The 22,797-nt window shown below is 41.6% G+C and overlaps 1 protein-coding gene and 1 pseudogene across 11 annotated transcripts in view; one reads left to right on the top strand and one right to left on the bottom strand.

The window, feature by feature from the left end:
* Positions 1-1,021: 1,021 nt before the first annotated feature.
* On the bottom strand, positions 1,022-13,291 carry LOC139182649 (elongation factor 1-beta pseudogene; annotated as a pseudogene).
* Positions 13,292-22,270: 8,979 nt separating this feature from the next.
* ICA1 (islet cell autoantigen 1) overlaps positions 22,271-22,797 on the top strand; it is a 163,356-nt gene continuing 162,829 nt past the window's right edge. For 3 of the 11 annotated variants that reach the window (XM_019959751.2, XM_019959755.2, XM_070787534.1), the window contains exon 1: positions 22,605-22,740. The gene's annotated coding sequence lies outside the window, so the exon portion shown is untranslated. Of the gene's footprint in view, positions 22,403-22,603; positions 22,741-22,797 lie in introns of those variants that run through there. The other 8 variants (XM_070787533.1, XM_019959750.2, XM_019959756.2 and 5 more) reach the window with 6 other exon arrangements.

Genomic DNA, 22,797 nt, shown 5'->3' with positions numbered 1-22,797 from the left:
CTCGGTGAAAGGAGGGACTTTATAAGAATGTACTGGGGTATCTTATGTGACACAGAAAGGGCAGAACAAGCAACTTCTGGAAGAACAGGGGTACAGGCAAGAGTTGGGGACAGTTTGAACCAGAGCTTCCAACACAAGCAGCAGCTTGCTCCCTCTCTCTCATCTCTGCTTCTCTTTGTGGTTCCTGCACGGCGTGAAGAATATGGCCATTGACAGCTCTTGAACTTCTCCTCTTTTAGCTGCCATGCCCTAGGAAGGACTGGCTTATGTGCCCTCTAATATTAAATTTAAGAATCTCATTTAATTTCCATGTGTAATGAAATCATTCCAGATGACCAGAAAAAGAGAGAACACAGCACAGGAGACCAACAGAAGATTTTAAGCAAAAGTGAGAAATAGCAAAATGTCTATTTTAGAACGATTACCTTGGTCAGCCTTGGGCTAGAGAATGGGTTGGGAGGGTTGTTCTGGGACAAGGGGCAATTTCTGTAATTTACATGAGAAGTAACAGAGTTTAAACAAACATAGAGATGATGTGGATATGATTATAGCTCTTATTTAAACAGCACTGACTTAGCCATTATGGTTGGTGCCTTCCAAATCACAATAAAGAGCACAACTTGTCTGTGGAAGCAGGGAGTGGCAGGAAGATGGGCAGAGAGCTGTGTTTATAATTGGAGTTTTATGCAAAAGATTTGGAAAAAGATTAATCAGTTTGTCTGCTCTCATACTGATCTAGGGCTTTCCAGGTGGCACTAGTGGTAAAGACTTCACCTGCCAACGCAGGATACATAAGAGACAGGTTTCTGTCTTTGGATTGGGAAGATCCCCTGGAGGCAAGCGTGGCAACCCACTCTCGTATTATTGCCTAGAGAATCCCATGGACAGAGAGAGGAGCCTGGAGGGCCTCAGTTCATGGGGTCGACTGAAGCAACTTAGCCTGTGCACACAATCTAACCTTTTTTTTTTTTTTCTTTAATCTTTCAAACTTTTATTTAAGGGCACTGATCCACAATGGATTTTAGATCTTGTTGAATGCAGCCACGTCCATAGGCTGTACATACTTGACAAAAGCAGTGATCTGCTCCTCCAGCATGTTTGTCCCAACTTTGTCATCTTCAACTATACACTGTATTTGAAGTTTTTTAATGCCATACCCAACCAGAACTAATTTAGAAGAGGCTCGGACCAAGCCATCCTCTTGAACGCTTCTGATGCACTCCTCTAGTTTTGCTAGATCTGTCTCACCATCCCAAGGTTTCATGTCTAATAAGTTGGAAGACTTGGCAACAAGATCTGGATTTATTGCTTTCTTTGACTCATACTGTGCAAGGCGCTCTTCTCATCACCTCTTGGCTTCTTCACTTTCGTCCTCCTCCTCAGATCCGAAGCGATCAATGTCATCATCGTTATCTTTACTATCTGTAGCTCCACTTTCTGTGGTGTCTGCCACATTAGCAGGGCCATACTTTCCTAAGGCCTTCTTCACTCCTGACAGGCTGGCCTTTTCCTTTTCATAAGAGGTGATGTGACTATACCAACGGAGGGCATGACACAAGTTGGCAAGTGGTGGGTGAGAGACGGCTTCAAATACTGCCACATCTGCTTTTGATGGCACGTACCACTCAATGTGGCTCTTGTCCGCCAAGTAATCATTGAGCACCTGGAGGCCCACGGGGCTTTTTAGTCTCCAAAACCCAGGGCAACGGCTAATGGGGAACCAGGTGGCCGCAGAGGGAAAGAAAAGCCCAAGCACTCCACAGCAAGCGCTAAAAGGGAAAAAAAGGTGAACTTTTTTTGAAGTCTAGTCTTAAGTTTCTTCGGGTTTCAAGTACTGTTGAGTCTGAAGCTTATTCAATACTGATTTACCATAAAAAGTGATTAACAATCCACAAGTTTCTTTAAGACAGAAAACGTAGAATATGAAAATCCAGTGATCCATCCTTATACGTTCCTACCAAGCTAACGTATTTTAGTAGAAAATCATTTACTGCACGTTTTGCAGAAAGAACACAGTTTACCTGAAACCATAGGCAGATGAAGGCTTTCAGGATGCATTAAAGTGAAGTGAAAGTGGCTCAGTCGTGTCTGACTCTTTGGGACCCCATGGACTATACAGTCCATGGAATTCTCCAGGCCAGCATACTGGAGTGGGTAGCCTTTCCCTTCTCCAGGGGATCTTCCCAACCCAGGGATCGAACCCAGGTCTCCTGCATTGCAGGCGGATTCTTTACCAGCTGAGCCACAAGGGAAGCCCAAGCATACTGGAGTGGGTAGTGCTGATAAATGAAAGTAAACAAATAAAAGCATAGTCATGAAATGAAGACGGGTCAAATACAATTATACATAACAGTAAAAATAATTAAGTGAATTATCAAATGTGCTAACGGTGTAATTTAAAGATGAATTGGGTGTTTTGTTTGTTATTGATGTGATTTCTGATGTAGAGGGTTTTTTCTTTTCTTCGCTTTTGTATCCAGGTCTGTTCTAGATGGCTGTTTCCTCAAGAATGGACCACAAACCAACAAACCAAGGGAAAAGACAAATATGGGGAAAGGTCAAGATGAAGGAGGAAAGGAAAACAGAAAGAGAAGGAAAGGGAGCCTTTCCTCATTGTAAACCAATGTGTTCACTGTGTCTTCTCTGACCCAGTCTCCATGCTGGGATCGGCAACACAAGTCAGTAGGCCCTAATGCTCAAAGCCTGGCAACTGTTGGAAGAGGCCATCCAGAGAACATGACCACCAGTTAACCAGGAGCTGGACCTGCACAACTGGAGGCTTCTTACACCCTCCCTTGCCTTTGCGATGTATGTTCTGCCCACCATTCTAACAGTGGAAACAGCTTCAAGGACACAGCCTTGAGAGAGCTATGTTTATTGAGACCATCTGGATGGTATACAAGGCCTCTACATAAACTCTTAAGATTCTGGTGGGCAGTTGAGAACATCTACTCATCTTGCAGCCGCCCAAGACAAGGCTTCTATGTAAGCTCCTTGCCTGTTCACCACCACCTACCAATCTAGATTCGCCTGCCTCTTTCTTTGTTCTCTCCTTGCCCTCTGTCCCCGTGCTGCAGTCCATGGGGTCGCAAAGAGTCGGACACGACTGAGAGACGGAACTGAACTGAACTGCCCTCTGTCCATGGAATTTTCCAGGCAAGAATACTGGAGTGCGTAGCCATTTCCTTCTTCAGGGGATCTTCCTGACCCAGAGATTGAGCTCACATCGCTTGCCCTGCACTGGCAGATGGATTCTTTCCCACTACACCACTTGTGTGCTGTGTTCAGTCGCTCAGTAGCGTTCAATTCTTTGTGACCCCATGGGCCCACCAGGCTTCTCTCCCCATGGGATACTCCAGGCAAGAATGCTGGAGTGGGTGGGGATCTTCCCAACCCAGGGGTCGAACCCAGGTCTCCCACACTGCAGGCAGATTCTCTACCAGCTGAGCCACCAGGGAAGCCCCTAAACACATGGTTATCTAACATTATTTGCACAAAGGTGAAGCACAGGAAGGAAGAGAACACAGAGTTCCTTACAGAGTTTTGTGTCTGGATCCTATGAGCCCTTCCTTAGTGTCTCTACCTCACCGAAGCTTCCCCAGCCACTTAGTTCCATAGAGCCGATACTTCTCAAAGTGCAGTGTTCACTGGAATAACCCAGGCAGATAGCTTAGAATCCAGAATCTTTGGCTTCAACCCAAAGGTTAATCCACCACGTCTGGATAGAGTGTACGTTGTTAATGAGCCTCTCAGGTGCTACCCATGCACAATGAAGCTGAAGAAAGTGATTCTGAAAGTGATTCAGCCCTAGAGAGACAGATTCAGGTCAGCAGAGGACCCACACATTCTCTGAATTTTTAGAAACGCAGATAGTCATTATAGCCATTAGAAAGGTTGAGTATAAATCAAGAAGGCCAGTTCAGATATTAAAAAAAAAAAAAAAAACTGCAAGATTGTATTAAAGATCAAATGGTACTGGTAATAAAGAATGGTACCCATATGGCTTCAAAAGTTTTTTGCTTTGTTTTTTATTTTCTTTATGGCTGCACTGGGTTTCTTTGCTGTTCTCGATCTCTAGTTTCAGCGAGCAGGGGCTAGTCTCTAGTTGTGCTGCGTGAGCTTCCCTTGCTGGCAGAGTACCAGCTCTAGGCATGCAGATTCTGGAGCACAGTCTCCGTAATTGTGGCACGTGGGTTTAGTTGCCCCACGGCATGTGGACTCTTCCCACACCAGGGATCAAACCCATGTCCCCCACTTTGGCAAACACTAGACCCCCAGGGAAGTCCTGGCTTCAGATATTTTTAAAACTATTCTAAAATTGTTTTCTGCTTACATGATGAAGAGAGAGTTCTGACAGGAGAAAAGTAGAACATTTATGACTAAATATCATAGATAAAGCAAAAGGCCTAAACATAAATAGCAGACTCACCATGGTTAGCAACAGGGCAACAGAGTGACATGTTTATCTTTATAAACTTGTAGTTGCTGGAGCCCCACTCCAGACCTATGGAGTCAAAATCTTTGAGGATAAACCCCAGTCAAGGAACATGTTGATACACTCTAAGAGCTGAGAACCACTGCTTTAAACCAGGGCCACTTGAAGGAAATTTACCTAAATTGTAAGGTTAGCTTTCTGAATGATGGTTTCCTTCACAAGCTGAATCTATCCCACTAAACTATTGAACTGATCATCACAATTATAAGCACTACAAATATACATATATCTAAAATATTAAAATTATTACTGGCAAATTTGTTTTTATTAAAAATATTTTAAAGCCTAAAATATAATTAGGTTTATATAAAGTTTTATCATTTAGGTTTTGCTGGTGGCTCAGACGGTAAAGAATCTGCCTGCAATGTGGAAGACCCCAGTTCAATCACTGTGGTGGGAAGATCAGATCCCCTGGAGAAGGAAATAGCAACCCACTCCAGTATTCTTGCCTGGAGAACTCCATGGACCAAGAATCCTAGAGTCTATGGGGTCGCAAAGAGTCTGACACAACTGAGCAACTAACACACAAAGTTTTATCTTTTATAACATATATTCACATGTATTAATGACAGTAACATTTTCGAATGGAAGTTATTGTCCACATTTGACTCATGAAGAAACAGAGAGAGTAAATTAGTCCGGTGATTCTCAAGCTTGTTTGTGTGTTGACATCAATCACTTGGCGGGGGAACGTCGAAAAATACTGATGCCTGTGTCACAGCACTAGAAAGTGTGATTAAATTGGTCTTGGGTGTGGCCTGGGTTTTGGAATTTTTTAGAGACCCTGTGTGGGCTTTCCTGGTGGCTCAGATGGTAAAGAAGCCCTGTGATTCTAATTGGCAGACAAGTTTAAGAAACACTGAACTAGCCCCCAATCACTCAGATGGTAATTAACAAGGCTGGAATTCAGGCATTCTGACATCAGGTTAATGCTTATGGAATTGTATTTGGCATAATGATCAAAGAGAACTATTAACCTCAACTAATATTTATTACGTTTCTCAATATAACAGAGTTTCCAAATTTCTCTGGCCATAAGAATCAACTCAGTTGGGTGTTAAAAATACAGATTCTGAGCGTCTTCCGCAGAACTTTCTGATTCCATAGGTTTGGAAAGGCCCCAAAGGCCTGGAGTATGCGCATGCTTCACAAGCCACCTTAGTCTACTTGGGATGCTGTAACAGACCCTGGGTGGCTTGTAAAAAATAGAAATTTATCAGTTCTGGGGGGCTGGGAAGTCCAAGAGCAAGATACTGGCAGATTCGGTGGCAGGTGAGAGCCTTCTTTCTGGCTCATAAATGGTTGTCCTCCTACTGTGTCTGCACACACACAGAGAGCTTTCTGGGGTCTCTTTTATGAGGAGAGAGTAGCACATGCATGCTCAGTCATGTCCAATTCTTTTCGACTCTGTGGACTGTAGCCTGCCAGGCTCTTCTGTCCATGGGATTCTCTAGGAGAGAATACTGGAGTGGATTGCCGTTTCCTCCTCCAAGGGATCTTCCTGACCCAGGGATCGAACCCACACCTCCTATATCTCTTGCATTGTAAGTGGATTCTTTACTATTCGAGCCATGAGGTAAGCCCCTTCGGTTGTTCTTCAGTCACTGTCATGTCTGACTGTTTACGACCCCATGGACTGTAGCACGCCAGGCTCCTCTGTCCTCTGCTATCTGCTGGAGTTTGCTCAAATTCATGTCTGTTGAGTCAGTGATGCTATCTAACCATCTCATCCTTGCTGCCCTCTTCTTTTGCCCTCAATCTTTCTCAGCATCAGGCTCTTTTCCAATGAGTCAGCTCTTCACATCGGGTGGCCAGAGTAGTGGAGTTTTAGCTTCATCATTTGTCCTTCCAATGCATATTCAGGGTTGATTTCCTTTAGGATTGAGGGGTTGGATCTCCTTGCAGTCCAAGGGACTCTCAAGAGTCTTCCCCAACATCACAGTTCAAAAGCATCAATTCTTTGGCACTCAGCCTTCTTTATGGTCCAACTCTCACATCCGTACATGGCTACTGGAAAAACCATAGCTTTCACTATATGGACCTTTGTTGGCAAAGTGATATCTCTGCTTTTTAATACGATATCTAGATTTGTCATGGCTTTCCTTCCAAGGAGCAAGCATCTTTTAATTTCATGGCTGCAGTCACCATCTACAGTTATTTTGGAGCACCCCAAAATAAAATCTATCACTGCTTCCACTTTTGCCCCTTTTATGAGGACACTAATTCTATTCATGAAGGCTCTGCCCTCATGACCTAATCACCTCCCGAAGGCTCTACCCCAAATACACTGGGGATTAGATTTCAGCCTACAGCTTTGGAAAGACACACACATTTACAGTCTATAGAACAAGTACTTACATGATTTTTAGGATAAAATAAGAGTGGAAGAAACTATAACAAAGAATATCAAGCCACACCATTCAGTACATAATAGTACTATTGAATGTCAAAGTTAGGTAACTGGACATGGAACAACAGACTGGTTCCAAATAGGAAAAGGAGTATGTCAAGGCTGTATATTGTCAACCGGCTTATTTAACTTATATGAAGAGTACATCATGAGAAACACTGGGCTGGAAGAAGCACAAGCTGGAATCAAGATTGCCGGGAGAAATATCAATCACCTCAGATATGCAGATGACACCACCCTTATGGCAGAAAGTGAAGAGGAACTAAAAAGCCTCTTGATGAAAGTGAAAGAGGAGAGTGAAAAAGTTGGCTTAAAGCTCAACATTCAGAAAACGAAGATCATGGCATTTGGTCCCATCACTTCATGGGAAATAGATGGGGAAACAGTGGAAGCAGTGTCAGACTTTATTTTGGGGGGCTCCAAAATCACTGCAGATGGTCATTGCAGCCATGAAATCAAAAGACGCTTACTCCTTGGAAGAAAAGTTATGACCAACCTAGATAGCATATTCAAAAGCAGAGACATTACTTTGCCAACAAAGGTCTGTCTAGTCAAGGCTATGGTTTTTCCTGTGGTCATGTATGGATGTGAGAGTTGGACTGTGAAGAAGGCTGAGTGCTGAAGAATTTTTTCTTTTGAACTGTGGTGTTGGAGAAGACTCTTGAGAGTCCCTTGAACTGCAAGGAGATCCAACCAGTCCATTCTGAAGGAAATCAGCCCTGGGATATCTTTGGAAGGACTGATGCTATGGCTGAAACCCCAGTACTTTGGCCACCCATGCGAAGAGTTGACTCAGTGGAAAAGACTCTGATGCTGGGAGGGATTGGGGGCAGGAGGAGAAGGGGACGACAGAGGATGAGATGGCTGGATGGCATCACTGACTCGATGGATGTGAGTCTGAGTGAACTCCGGGAGTTGGTGATGGACAGGGAGACCTGGCAAAGGATCTAGTTGTATAAAACTATTTATTCATTAATTCAAGAAATTTTCTTTAAAAAAAAAAATCATTTGTGGTCAGGTTTTAGTTGCAGCATGTGTGATCTATGATCTTTGTTGCAGCATGCAGGATCTTTTAGTTGTGGCATCTGGAATCTTATTTTCTGACTAGGGATTGAAACTAAGCCCCCTATATTGGGAGCTCAGAGTCTTAGCCACAGGACCATCAAGGAAGTCCTCAAGAAACTTACACATCTAAAGCACTCTGGTAGATAAAGACAAATTAAGTCAGAATTTTTGCTCTCAAAGACCTAATTATCTATGTACATCTCTTGTGGGAAAATACAAACTGTTTGAGCTGAGTATGGGATATAAGTCCAGGAGTCCTTATTTTCCTGAGAAAGTTACCATTTAAGATTGCTTCAGCAAGCCTGTAATGAGAACTCTAACAGGCATTTGGGAGATACGGAAAACGTTGTGGTAGTGATAATAATAAAAGAAGGGCCAGGAGGTACTGGGATACCCTAAACTCAGAGTTGAAGGACACCTCCAGTGAAATTCTGACCTTGCAGTAGGAGACAGTGATCATTCTTGTGTGAATGAGTCCAGGAAGAGGGGAGTGAATGTCAGGACTGATGAAGGAGAGATGACGAGCAGGAATCAGTTGGAAGGTGAGTAAGGCAAATTAGGAATGATAAAGGTTTTGAATTTCTTGATCAGGCATTTGATTTTGATGTAACCTTTGCAAGATTTTGTAGCTGGGACTGAAGCCAGGAAATCATAATAGTGTTTAAGTTCATACTTTAAAATTAAGTTCATACTTTAAAATGGATTCTGTCTTCTATTACTTTACACATCATCACCCCTTCCACCAGCACCCAGCACACCGACACAGTCACACTCACACACATACATGCAATTCTTAGCATAAAGCAGGTACAAAAATAAGTACTAAAAATACTTATATTGCAACCATCTAAACTGGCTTACTATTGAAGTATCAATAAATATACAACACGAGGTGGAAAGATTTTAAGTCCAGGTAAGAAACACCCAGGGTTGGAAAGACAATGGAAATAAGACTGAGAACAGTGGACAGAAAAAGTGAGCAGCATTAGTTAAGGAAACCGTAGTTCCTTGTATTGAACCATAAACTTAAAGTGAAACAGAATTTAATAGCTAACTGAGTATGAGGTAACTTACTAGAAAGGAATTCCAAATAATTCTGAGGCTTTTCAGCTTGCCTGAACACATAAGAGAAAGAGCTCTGGGAGGAAAACATGGTTGAGTCACGTCAAATTGGAGGTAATACGTTCTAATTAAACAAATGATAAACCATCCTAGTAGTGATATCCTGAATCTAAGAGTAAAATAGAAAAGTCCTGATATATATATATGAAAAATCAATTCATGATCCCTGTTCCCACTCAAATCTGGCCTACATCTGACCCCCCAAAAAAGCAAGAGATTTATTATTATTTTTTTTAAGGCAGAAGGTTATGGAATTTATTATCTATGGTGCTGAGTGGGAACCAGGTGCAGGGGAAGGGACCTTTCTTTGTACCTGTTGACTTGGTTTTGACTTACTGTGGATGGTGACTGCAGCCATGAAATCAGAAGGCGATTGCTTCTTGGAAGGAAAGCTATGACAAACCTAGACAGTGTTCAAAAGCCGACAAGGGTTGACACTGGTCGACACTCTGCTGACAAAGGTCCGTATAATCAAGGCTATGGTCTTCTCAGGGTCACGTATGGTTATGAGAGCTGGGCCGTAAAGAAGGCAGAGCGTCGAAGAATTCATTTCAGTTCAGTTGCTCAGTCGAGTCCGACTCTTTCATGACCCCATGGACTGCAGCACGCCAGGCTTCCCTGTCCATCACCAACTCCCAGAGCTTGCTCAAACTCATGTCCATCGAGTTGGTGATGCCATCCAACCATCTCATCCTCTGTTGTCCCCTTCTCCTCCCACCTTCAATCTTTCCCAGCATCAGGGTCTTTTCCAATGATTTGGTTCTTCGCATCATGTGGCCAAAGTATTGGAGTTTCAGCTTTAGCATCAGTCCTTCCTATGTATATTCAGGACTGTTTCCTTTAGGATGGACTGGTTGGATCTCCTTGAAGTCCAAGGGACTCTCAAGAGTCTTCTCTGACACCACAGTTCAAAAGCCTCAATTCTTTGGTGTTCAGTTTTCTTAATAGTCCACCTCTCACATCCATACATGACTACTGGAAAAACCATAGCTCTGACTAGACAGATCTTTGTTGGCAAAGTAATGTCTCTGTTTTTTAATATGCTGTCTAGGTTTGTCATAGCTTTTCTTCCAATGAGCAAACGTCTTTTAATTTTATGGCTGCAGTCATCATCTGCTGTGATTTTGGAACCCAAGAAAATAAAGTCTGTCACTGTTTCCATTGTTTCCCCATCTATTTGCCATGAAGTGATGGGACCGGATGCCATGGTCTTAGTTTTCTGAATGTTGAGTTTTAAGTCAACATTTGAAAAAGTCAAGCTTTTTCACTCTTTTCTTTCACTTTCATCAAGAGGTTCTTTAGTTCTTCACTTTCTGCCATAAGGGTGGTGTCATCTGCTTATCTGAGGTTATTGATATTGCTTTACAATTTTGCATTGGTTTCTGTTGTACAACAATGCTAATCGCTCATAAATATCTATATTTCCCCTCCTTCTAGAGCCTTAGTCCCCTCCCCCCGTCACACCCTTCTACATCACAGAGCACCAGGCTGGGCTCCCTATGCAATACAGCAGCCTCCCACTAGCCATCTACTTTACACGATAGAGTACATATGTCAACACTACTCTCTCAACTTGTCCCACCCTCTCCTTCGCCTGCTGTATGCACAGTCTGTTCTCTACATCTGCATCTCTATTCCTTCCCTGCAAATGCGTTCATCAGTACCATTTTTTTCTAGATGCTGTGCACAGGCGTTAATATACGATATTTGTTTTTCTCTTTCTGACCTACTTCCCTCTGTATAACGGGTTCTAGGTTCAGGAAAGCAGAGATTCTTAGAACCACTTCTAGCTTTTCCAAACCCAGTGCTCTTCTACATGTTTTCATAACCAGCTCAAGACTGTCACCCAGGAATAAAATCATTTGAAATAGGAGGAAAACTAGAACCTGAACTAGTGTAAGGGTCTTCCCATTAGGGAGTCTCTAAGATTTACCTAAGCAGTTCTCATTTGACATGGCAGCAGCAACAGCAAGCAGAAGAAAATCACAGACTTTTAGCACTGGAAGGAATCTTAAAGGTTGGTCTAGAGGTCAGAAGCATAAAATGCTAAATCAATAAGGAATTTGAAATCAATAAGAAATTATATAACCAGGATTTCCAAACATTTTCAAATGTAAGGATCTCTTCTATTTATTTCTAGTGTCAAAATTTTAATCTTCCTTATATCTGCAAATTATAAAATTCAGTATGTACACTATAGAACAAATCCAAGCATTACCACAGAGTATAAATGAAAATGCAACCTTCCACCTCCTCCAACCTCAGCCCAAAGATCACTCCCTAGAGACAGCCTCTGTTAACATTTTAGTGAATATCATTAAAAGCCTATGCTTATATATAAAATATTTACTTAAATAGAATCATATTTCACATGGTGTTGTGCAAGCTGCTATTTTCACTCAAAAGAAAAAGAAAGAAAACATCTTGACCTCATTTTTAAAATAGCTGTCAGTGTTCCAATACCTAAATGTACCATAATTTAGTTAACTAACCCATCCTTTAGAAGGACAATTTACTGTTTTTAAAGTTTTAATATTATAAAGTGTTGTGATGCTCATCTCCAAATGTTCACTTTTGTACATTTACCTAATTATTTTTGTGGGAAAAAAATCCTAAAAGTGGAAATGTGAGATCACAGACATGCACAATCAACATTTTGTATATATTGCCAAGTTGCACCCCATAAAACAATGTAAAATTTTTGCTTCTAACCTAAGCGTCCATTAGTCCATATGTGGATAAAAAAGTTGTGATTTATATATATCATATTTAATATATATATAAATATTATTCTCCCTGGAGTAGGAAATGGCAATCCCACTCCAGTATTCTTGCCTGGAAAATTCCATGCACAAAGGAGCCTAGTGAGCTGCAATCCATGGGTCACAAAGAGTGGGACACGACTGAGTGACTGAGCATAATATTTTTCAGCCATAGAAAAGGAAACCCTACCATTTCCAACAAGGATGCAGCAAAACAGCATTATGTTAAATGAAATAAATCAGACAGAGAAAGACAAATACTACATGATCTCGCTTACATGTGGAATCTAAAAAAAAGGCAAAAACCTCCAAACTCACAGAGAGACAGATCAGACTTGTGGTTACTATAGGCCAATGGTGCGAAAGGAGAAACAGCAGGATGATGACTAAAAGTGCAAACTTTCAGTCATAAGGTAGGTAAGTACTAGGGACATAATATACAACCCGATGACTGTGTGATACACAAGACATTTGTTGAGAGAATAGAGTCTAAGAGGTCTCATCATAAGAGAAGTTTTTTAATTTTTGTTGTACCTGTATAAGAGGATGGATGTCAGTTAAACCTACTGTAATAATCATTTCACAATACACGTAAATCAAACCATCAAGCTATACACTTGAAACTTCTACAGGGATGTATGTCGGTTATTTCTCCATAATACTGGAAAAAATTTTGTTTTCATCCTCAGTTTATGAGAGTACAGACTTGTCCACATCCAATATCTTCAACACTAAGAATTTTTCTTTTTTCATGTTTGCCAGTATGATAAACAAAAATGTTTTTAAGTTGAAAATTTTGTATTGAAAAATTCTTTTGAAAAAGTTTACTAGTTTAATTTCTTCTTTTATGCATTGTCTGTCCCTGGGCTTTTCAGTGGGAGTGTTCATGAGAACCCTTCTTCAATACTAAAAAATTCTTAGACTCTCTCCCACTAAATAGCAATATTAATTACACACATAATATTGACCAATAAAATACATAATACAAAGTTACTGTTAACTCAGTAATGACCAAGATAGAGTAAAAGGAACCAGATGTATGCCTTTACCTGAAATAAGTAAAACAGACAATGCCATTCAAATATTAGATATTAGTGGGAAATATTTATCCTTCCATCCTGCCACTGAAGTCCCTGGCACTGATTTCTTTTTTCTTTTCCATCTGCATAGTTTTGCCTTTTCCAGAATGTCATATAACTGGACTCATACAGCAAGGCCTTTGTGAAGCCTCAAGAAGCGAGGCTTCTTTCACTTAGCAGCATGCTTTTAAGGTTCCTCCACGTTTTTTCTTAATAGCAAACTTTAAACACTAATATTTCACCGTGTGGAGGTTTATTTACTTACTCACCCATTAAAAGACATCTTGCTTGCTCCAAATTTTGGACAGTTGTGAATAAAGCTGCCATAAATGTTCACGTGCAGGACGTTGTGTGACATGTTTTCAACTCATTTGCATAAAAACTAGGAAATGAAATTGCAGGTTAGTGTGTTAACAGCGTGTTTAGTTTTATAAGAAACTGCCAGATACTGGGTTTCCCAGGTGGAGCTAGAGGTAAAGAACCTGCCTGCCAATGCAGGAGACCTGAGAGATGTGGGTTCAATCCCCGGGTCGGAAAGATTCTCTGGAGTGTAGGAAATGGCAACCCACTCCAGTATTCTTGTCTGGAAAATCCCATGGCTAGAGGAGCCTGGCGGGCTATGGTCCGTAGGGTCACAAATGTTGGACATGACCTAACAACTTAGCATACATGCACACCAGACTATCTTCCAAAGTGGCTATATCAATTTATATTTGCACCAGCAATGAATGATGGTTTCTTTTGCTTTACATTCTCAACTGTATTTGGTGTTTTTCAGTGTTTTGGATTCTAGTGGGTGTGCACTGGTATCTTGTTTTAATTTGCAATTCCTTAAGGACAAAAGCACAAGCTGGAATCAGGATTGCCAGGAGAAATATCAACAACTTCAGATATGCTGATTACACCACTCTTATGGCAGAAAGCAAAGAGGAACTAAAGAGCTTCTTGATGAAACTGAAAGAGAAGAGTGAAAAAGCTGGCTTGAAACTTAACATTCAGAAAACGAAGATCATGGTATCTGGTCCCATCACTTCATGGCAAATAGATGGGGAAACAATGGAAACAGTGACAGACTTTCTTTTCTTGCGCTCCAAAATCACTGCAGATGGTGACTGCAGCCATGAAATTAAAAAGACACTTGATCCTTGGAAGAAAAGCTATGACCAACCTAGACAGTATATTAAAAAGCAGAGATATTACTTTGCCAACAAAGGTCCATCTAGTCAAAGCTATGGTTTTTTCAGTGGTCATGTATGGATGTGAGAGTTGGACCATAAAGCTGAGCACCGAAGAATTTTTTCTTTTGAACTGTGGTGTTGGAGAAGACTCTTGAGAGTCGCCTGGACTGCAAGAAGATCCAGTCAGTCAGTCCTAAAGGAAATCAGTCCTGAATATTCATTGGAAGGACTGATGTTGAACCTGAAACTCCAATACTTTGGCCACCTGATGTGAAGAACTGACTCACTGGAAAAGACCCTGATGCTGGGAAAGATTGAAGGTGGGAGGAGAAGGGGACAACAGAGGATGAGATGGTTGGATGGCAACACTGATTCAATGGACATGAGTTTGAGCAAGCTCCGTGAGTTGGTGATGGACAGGGAAGCCTGGTGTGCTGCAGTCCACGGGGTTGCAAAGAGTCGGACATGACTGAGCGACTTAACTGAAGTAAACTTAACAACATCATAGGGGAGATGAATTAATTAGGATAAAGGCTGGGCTATAATAATATTTAAAAATATAATGACTTAAACAATATCAAACTTTATTTCCTTCTCATAAAACAATACATTATGGGCAAATCAGGTGGTCAGGGATCCATCTCTTTGTCATCCTCAAAGTATTTCCCTCATCTGCATGGCCAGACAGGATCCAACCTGTGGGAAAGGGGGAAGGCAAAGGTTAGGATGTGTTTCTTTCGAAGGGACGACCCGAAGTTACACACGTTTTTCAGTCACACTGTATTGGCCAGAACCTGGTCACATGGCCAGGCCACGCCATAAAGGAAGCTAGAAAATAGTCTTCAGCTGGGCAAAATGTGCTCGGTTGAAATTTGTATTACTGTAGAAAAAAAGAATAAATAGTGAGACATGACTAACAGTATCTGTTACTAGTTACAGACACTAACAGTATCTGCCAAAGAAAGTTAGCAATGGAGTTAAAATTAGAATAGAAGGGGCTTCCCTGGTGGACCAGCGTTAAGAATCTGCCTGCCATTGCAAGGGACACAGGTTCAATCCCTGCTCTGTGGCAGATCCCACATGCTACAAGGCAGCTAAGCTCATCCGCCACAACTACCGAACCTGTGCTCTAAAACCTGAAAGCCACAACTATTGAGACGGTGTGCTGCAACTCCTGAAGCCCATGTGCCCTACAGCCCATGCTCCACAAGAGAAGCCACCGCAGTGAGAAGCCCGCACGCCGCGAGAAACGAGCCCCCATTCTCTGCAACGAGAAAAAGCCCGCACAGAGCAATGAAGACCCAGCACGGCCAATAAATACACAGATAATTTTTTTATTAAAAAAGCAGAAGAGGAAAAGTGCATCTGATTGGGGATTAGGAAATGGGGGTTATAGTCCTAATTCAGCCTTACTCTGATTAAACCAAATTTTGACCCATGTTTCAACCTGAGTTCTTAGTAGAGTCTTCTAAACTGTCCCTGTGCACAGAGAAAAAGACACAGCAAAGACCTCGAGCACGCCTTCCTAATCTTTGTTAAGTCCTGTTTTTTATTAGACAGTAACCCTTTGAGGTGGTCATTACCCACAAGTCTGCCAAAACCAAGGCATGGCTATGACCTCTGGGCTAAAATTTGCCCAGATCCCGGTACAGTTCCTAGTGAGAAGCAGGGTTATACTGGATGGCACATGATTAAATAAAATTCTCCACTGGCAGTGAATAAGATGTCCCTTTTTTATGCCATCACCAGCAATTTTCTTGCAGAAGTTTCAGTGAATGATACTGGGGGTGGAAGTGTAGGGAGCTGTATTATTTATATATAAATCTAAGCTGGTGCAGCAATGAAAATAATTACCTTTCTCTTCAGTGTAAAATAAGCCTTTTCATTGTAGCCTTAATTTTGAAAGGAAAGGAAGTTAATTTTAATTAATGAAAGTTAATGCTTTTAATTAAACATCTGTTCTATTTTCACATGCACATAGAAGTTTGCTTAAAGATATAATCAGTCCATCCTAAAGGAAATCAACGCTGAATATTCATTGGAAGGACTGATGCTGAAGCTGAAGATTCAATGCTTTGATCACTTGATGTGAAGAGCCAACTCATTGGAAAAGAGACTGATGCTGGGAAAGACTGAAGGCAAAAGAAGGTGGCAGCAGAGGATGAGATAGTTAGATAGCATCACTGACTCAATGGACATAAATTTGAACAAACTCCAGGAAATAGTGGAGGACAGAGGAGCCTGGCATGCTGCAGTCCATGGGGTCACAAAGAGTCAGACACGACAAAGCGACTGAACAACAAAAAATAACTAAATGATGAGAGTAATAATGGAAGCTTTGTTTTGCTATGTAAAGAACACAACTGATGACAAGAATTAAACAAAAATTGGTCAATATATTTAGTACGTATCCTTGAGTACATCTAATTTCTGCATTACAAGATACAGTGAATAAACAATGTTATCTCCGCCAATAAAATTTAGCTTAATCCTTCTTTAAATTTTGATCACTGATAAAAATTAAACAAATTTAATAACGTTTAAAACATCATTTTTTTCAAAATTTACTCCTATAGATCATCTAATTTTAATCACCTAGAAATTGAAGCAAAAACATTTTTCTTAATGAACAGAGATTTGCATGTATAGTTCATATTAAACACATTGATAATAAGAATAATTTAAGCTCTACCTTCAGATCAGATCAGATCAGTCTCTCAGTCGTGTCCGACTCTTTGCGACCCCATGAACCACAGCGTGCCAGGCCTCCCTGTCCATCACCAACTCCTGGAGTTCACTCAGACTCACATCCATCGAGTCAGTGATGCCATCCAGCCATCTCATCCTCTGTCATCCCCTTCTCCTCCTGCCCCCAATCCCTCCCAGCATCAGAGTCTTTTCCAATGAGTCACCTCTTCGCATGAGGTGGCCAAAGTACTGGAGTTTCAGCTTTAGCATCATTCCTTCCAGAGAAATCCCAGGGCTGATCTCCTTCAGAATGGACTGGTTGGATCTCCTTGCAGTCCAAGGGACTCTCAAGAGTCTTCTCCAACACCACAGTTCAAAAGCATCAATTCTTCGGCACTCAGCCTTCTTCACAGTCCAACTCTCACATCCATACATGACCACTGGAAAAACCATAGCCTTGACTAGACAGACCTTTGTTGGCAAAGTAATGTCTCTGCTTTTGAATATGCTGTCTAGGTTGCTCATAATTTTCCTTCCAAGGAGTAAGCGTCTTTTAATTTCATGGCTGCAGTCACCATCTGTAGTGATTTTGGAGCCCAGAAAAATAAAGTCTGACACTGTTTCCACTGTTTCCCCATCTATTTCCCATGAAGTGGTGGGATCAGATGCCATGATCTTCGTTTTCTGAATGTTGAGCTTTAAGCCAACTTTTTCACTCTCCTCTTTCACTTTCATCAAGAGGCTTTTGAGTTCCTCTTCACTTTCTGCCATAAGGGTGGTGTCATCTGCATATCTGAGGTGATTGATATTTCTCCTGGCAATCTTGATTCCAGTTTGTGTTTCTTCCAGCCCAGCGTTTCTCATGATGTACTCTGCATATAAGTTAAATAAACAGGTTGACAATATACAGCCTTGACATACTCCTTTTCCTATTTGGAACCAGTCTGTTGTTCCATGTCCAGTTCTAACTGTTGCTTCCTGACCTGCATACAAATTTCTCAAGAGACAGATCAGGTGTTCTGGTATTCCCATCTCTTTCAGAATTTTCCACAGTTTATTGTGATCCACACAGTCAAAGGCTTTGGCGTAGTCAATAAAGCAGAAATAGATGTTTTTCTGGAACTCTCTTGCTTTTTCCATGATCCAGCGGATGTTGGCAATTTAATCTCTGGTTCCTCTGCCTTTTCTAAAACCAGCTTGAACATCAGGAAGTTCATGGTTCACATATTGCTGAAGCCTGGCTTGGAGAATTTTGAGCATTACTTTACTAGCGTGTGAGATGAGTGCAATTGTGCAGTAGTTTGAGCATTCTTTGGCATTGCCTTTCTTTGGGATTGGAATGAAAACTGACCTTTTCCAGTCCTGTGGCCACTGCTGAGTTTTCCAAATTTGCTGGCATATTGAGTGCAGCACTTTCACAGCATCATCTTTCAGGATTTGAAATAGCTCAACTGGAATTCCATCACCTCCACTAGCTTTGTTCGTAGTGATGCTTTCTAAGGCCCACTTGACTTCACATTCCAGGATGTCTGGCTCTGGGTCAGTGATCTCACCATCGTGATTATCTGGGTCGTGAAGATCTTTTTTGTACAGTTCTTCTGTGTATTCTTGCCATCTCTTCTTAATATCTTCTGCTTCTGTTAGGTCCATACCATTTCTGTCCTTTATCGAGCTCATCTTTGCATGAAATGTTCCTTTGGTATCTCTGATTTTCTTGAAGAGATCCCTAGTCTTTCCCATTCTGTTGTTTTCCTCTGTTTCTTTGCATTGATCGCTGAAGAAGGCTTTCTTATCTCTTCTTGCTATTCTTTGGAACTCTGCATTCAGATGTTTATATCTTTCCTTTTCTCCTTTGCTTTTTGCTTCTCTTCTTTTCTCAGCTATTTGTAAGGCCTCCCCAAACAGCCATTTTGCTTTTTTGCATTTCTTTTCTAGCAGGTACCAAAAGAATATAGATGATGATGTCAAAGATGAGTCATAAAATAAAAGGATTTCAGAGCTGTAGAAAGCTGTATCTTTCTGGATGAATGGCAGAGAAAATATTTGCTTTATGGTGCCCATTCACCAAGAGGCACAAGGATTCTGCCTCTCCTGCTCTTGTTGGCTGAGAGCACAAGCAGCATTCAGAACATTAAAATATATTACAAACAGTACACTAACATGTATTGTATAATATGTAGATGGATAATTTGTGTCTATATATATTCATACATACATTTTATGCACATATGTGTTGAGATATACATATATGTAATTTTTTCCTCTCCAGCCCTAAGCAAACACCAATCTACTTTGTCTCTGTAGATTTCCCTATCTTAGACTTTATATGAATGGGATCATATAATACATTGACTTTTGTGGTGACTTCTTTCACTTAGAATGTTTTCAAAGTTCATCCAAGACACAGCATGTATCAGTATTTTGTCCTTTTTCACGACCCAATAATATTCCACTGCACTACATTTTATTATTCATTCACTTATAGATAGTTTGATTGTTTTCACTTTTGACTGCTTTGAATAATGCTGCTATATGTGCAAGTTTTTGTGTGGACAGAGGTCTTCATTTCTTGTGGCTATATACATAGGGGTGGAATTGCTAGGTCATATGTTAATTATGTTAATCACTTGAGGAACTGCCAGATCATTTTTCGAAGTGGATACATCCTTCTACATTCCCACCAGCAACGTAAGAAGGTTCCTATTTCTCCACATTCCAGTTTGGATTTTTCTTTAAATAATAGCTTATTTGCTAAGAATGGTGGCACAAGAGAGGAGGGCGACACCCCAAGGAGCTAGCAGAGGCCATATAGCCCTGGACAGCCTACTTTCCAATTCTTTTAATGTGGGAGTAAAATAAATCTCTATGTCATTTAATCCACTGTTAATGTGTGTCTCTGCTAAGGGCAGCCTATCACAATTCCTAATTCATGTGGTCCCATTAGCAATGTAGAATCTGGGAAGCACCCCCAAAAAGATCATTGAATATGTAAAGATTTTTTGATCCTGTTACAATTCTAGAAAATGCACATTATTTCTTCCACAATTTCACATTCCAACGTTCAATAGCCATTCTCTTCTTAGTACCTGTGTTCCAACTATCTGCATTTTGAGGAGATACTGTGAACACACAAGCAGCTTGCCATCCAACTGGCTCTAGATGTCTAGATTTGGCTCATTAACAAACGTACCCACCCCAAAGCCAATCTTCTCAGAAATTGTTTCTGGTTCTCACTAGCACCTTGTGGGTGCTCTGCAAGACTGAAACAACTTGATATACAGAAGCAATGGAAGTATTATAAATGGAACAGTTTTTTAAATGGGAAGGGAAAGCCCTCTCTGTGGCAATGCAGGACAAGCACCAGTTTATTATTTCTTCCTTTAAGTATTATCCCCAATGTTAGGACAACCCGAATAATGATGAAAAGTCATTTAGCACTTTATGTTAAACCCAAGGCATTTCAGTGCCATGTTGACTAACATGGCCTTTTGCAAGGTACAAGGAAACCTGAGTAATTAGTTTCACGAATCAGCTTTCTTTCTCACTCCCCCCAGTACCTGTGTTCCAATTATTTGCATTTTGAGAAGATGCTGTGAATACACAAGCAACCTGCCATTCTACTGGCTCTAGATGTCTAAAGCTCATTGATGCCAAAGCTCATTAACAAATGTATCTACCACAAAGCCAATCTTTAATAAATAGGGTTTCTAATACCTTTTCAGGTAACTAGTAAATAACCATTGGTGGAAAGGAGAACATCAGAATCAGGAAATTTTGTGACCTATTTCTCTCTCAATGCTTTGATTGATACATTCAGCCAACATTTATTGAGCATCTACTATCTTCCAAATAACACTTCATTCTGTTAAAAAAAAGTTTCTCTTAAACTCCCTAAGTTAGGTTTTTCCAGTAAGTTAATGGTTCTTTGAATCAAATATTTTAAAACAAAATATCTTAATCATCTCCCTTTTGCAAGGAATTCTTTTTTTCTCATTTTAAAAGGACTTTTCCCCCCTTTTTATAAACAAGACAATCATTTGGCTTGTGTTGTCAACAGATTCACTTGAGTGCTTCTTATAAATGCCAGTTATATCGGAGCAATGTTTTTCTCTTCCCAAATTTCTCCTGAATCTCGGCTTCTCATCAATTTGCTGTTTTGTAGATCCTATTCATTCAGCATTTGGTTTATCCACAAACATTTTTTAAGGACGTGATATTTGCTCAGCTCTGTATTTTGTGTCCTACTGGGACAGGCTCAAATCCATCTATGACAAACAGAAACCCCAAAGAATATATCCAGAGAATTATGTCAACTTTAAAGGTTATATAAATTCCTGGAGCTGTACCATCTTGCTGCCTTTCTATTAAAAGATCGACATTTTCTCCTATACTTTTTCTGTTTCCATCTTGGTCAGACACCTTTCTATCGTGTGTGTGTTAGCCATTCAGTCTTATCCGACTTTTTGCAACCCCATGGACTGTAGCCCATCAAGCTCCTCTGTCCATGGAATTCTCCAGGCAAGAATACTGGAGTGGGTTGCCACTTCCTTCTCCAGGGAATCTTCCTGATCCAGGGATTGAACCCGGATCTCCTGAATTGCAAGGGGATTCCATAATGTTTGAGCCACCAGGGAAGCCCCTTTCTATCTTGAGATTAAACTAAATCTCTTGGTTCAGACAACCCTGGATTCAAACATGCTGAACATCCTATTGGCGGAATGCCTTTATAGTACTCTGGGCAACATTTACATCTGTAAAATATGGATAATACTCTACCCATTTTATTGGGTTGCTGAAGGATTACAATAAAGTGTACAGCATATGCCTAGCACACTACAAACAGCCCATTCATGTTACCTGTGGATTTCAGGCTTGTTTGCGTCATTACTCAATAATCATCTTTCCTTTCACCCTGTTAAATTGTTTCAATCAGTGACTATTCAATGCAACTTTTAAGAAATATATAACATGAGGGATGAGTCATAGTACATTAGGACTGCTTTTCAGCATAGATGATTTTAGCAAGCAACACCTTTTCTTCCTGTGATCACAGTAGGGTACTTAAAAACAAGACGTTGGTTCTTTCCTGTTGACAAACAATAAGAGAAGATTAAATTACTGTAAGTATCAGTAACCTAAGTAAAAAAAGATATGTGAATATATGGGGACAAAATATATATATATATATATATATATATATATATATATATATGTATACAGTTGTTTTTCTTTTCATAGAGCCTTTTAACATTAAGCCCAAACTTGATTCCCAGATAGAGGCCTCTGTAACTTTTTTTGGCATTGGAGTCAAGACGTGTCCTGTCCTCTAAAGCCACGGAAATCTATCGTGGAGGCAAGTAGCACGCGCAAAGCACTGCACAGTGGGAACCCTGGGGCGTTCGCGGCTGCTACCACCTGTCGGCCAGGTCATTGTGACGCAAATTCTATGGACACGTGGAACACCTGCGGGAGAGCCGGGGCGGGGTCACCCTGGGCGGTAGATCCAAGCGGGGGGCACCCCAGGAGATGGGGGTCGAGGAAGGACCCGAGGGAGTAGAGAGAAGGAGACTCACTCCCCCCATCCCGGACCCGCCCCAAACAAGGTGAGGCCATCGGCCCCTCCCTCCTCTGGGTCCCGGGGTCCTGCTGAGAGGGGTCGCCCGCTGGGCGTCCTCGGAGGGGAGAAACAGGGAGGGGAGGCGACGGCGGGGTCCCGGCCCTAGGAGCTCGCTGGGAGGCGAGGGCGCCCGCTCCCCCCGACCGCTGCGCTGCGCTGCGGCGCGCACGGGCTCCGCCGGCTGCTATTCCGCCGCAGGAAGGACCGGTTCCTGTGCTCCCTCCGCCCCCTTCCCTCGCCTTCTGCTGACGCTGACGTCGGATGAGGGAGCAGGAGGAACGCTCCGTTCGCGGCCGGGAGACTCCCGGGGGCCGGGGCTCCGAGGTACCTGCCCTCCGGGGCCCGGGCGGGGGCGAGCCGGGCGGGCGGCAGGCTGCCGCG

This window comes from Bos indicus, chromosome 4 (assembly GCF_029378745.1).
Source record: "Bos indicus isolate NIAB-ARS_2022 breed Sahiwal x Tharparkar chromosome 4, NIAB-ARS_B.indTharparkar_mat_pri_1.0, whole genome shotgun sequence".
NCBI classification, from domain to species: domain Eukaryota; kingdom Metazoa; phylum Chordata; class Mammalia; order Artiodactyla; family Bovidae; genus Bos; species Bos indicus.
Note: the sequence above shows the minus strand (reverse complement) of the source record. Positions and strands in the feature narration are given on the sequence as shown.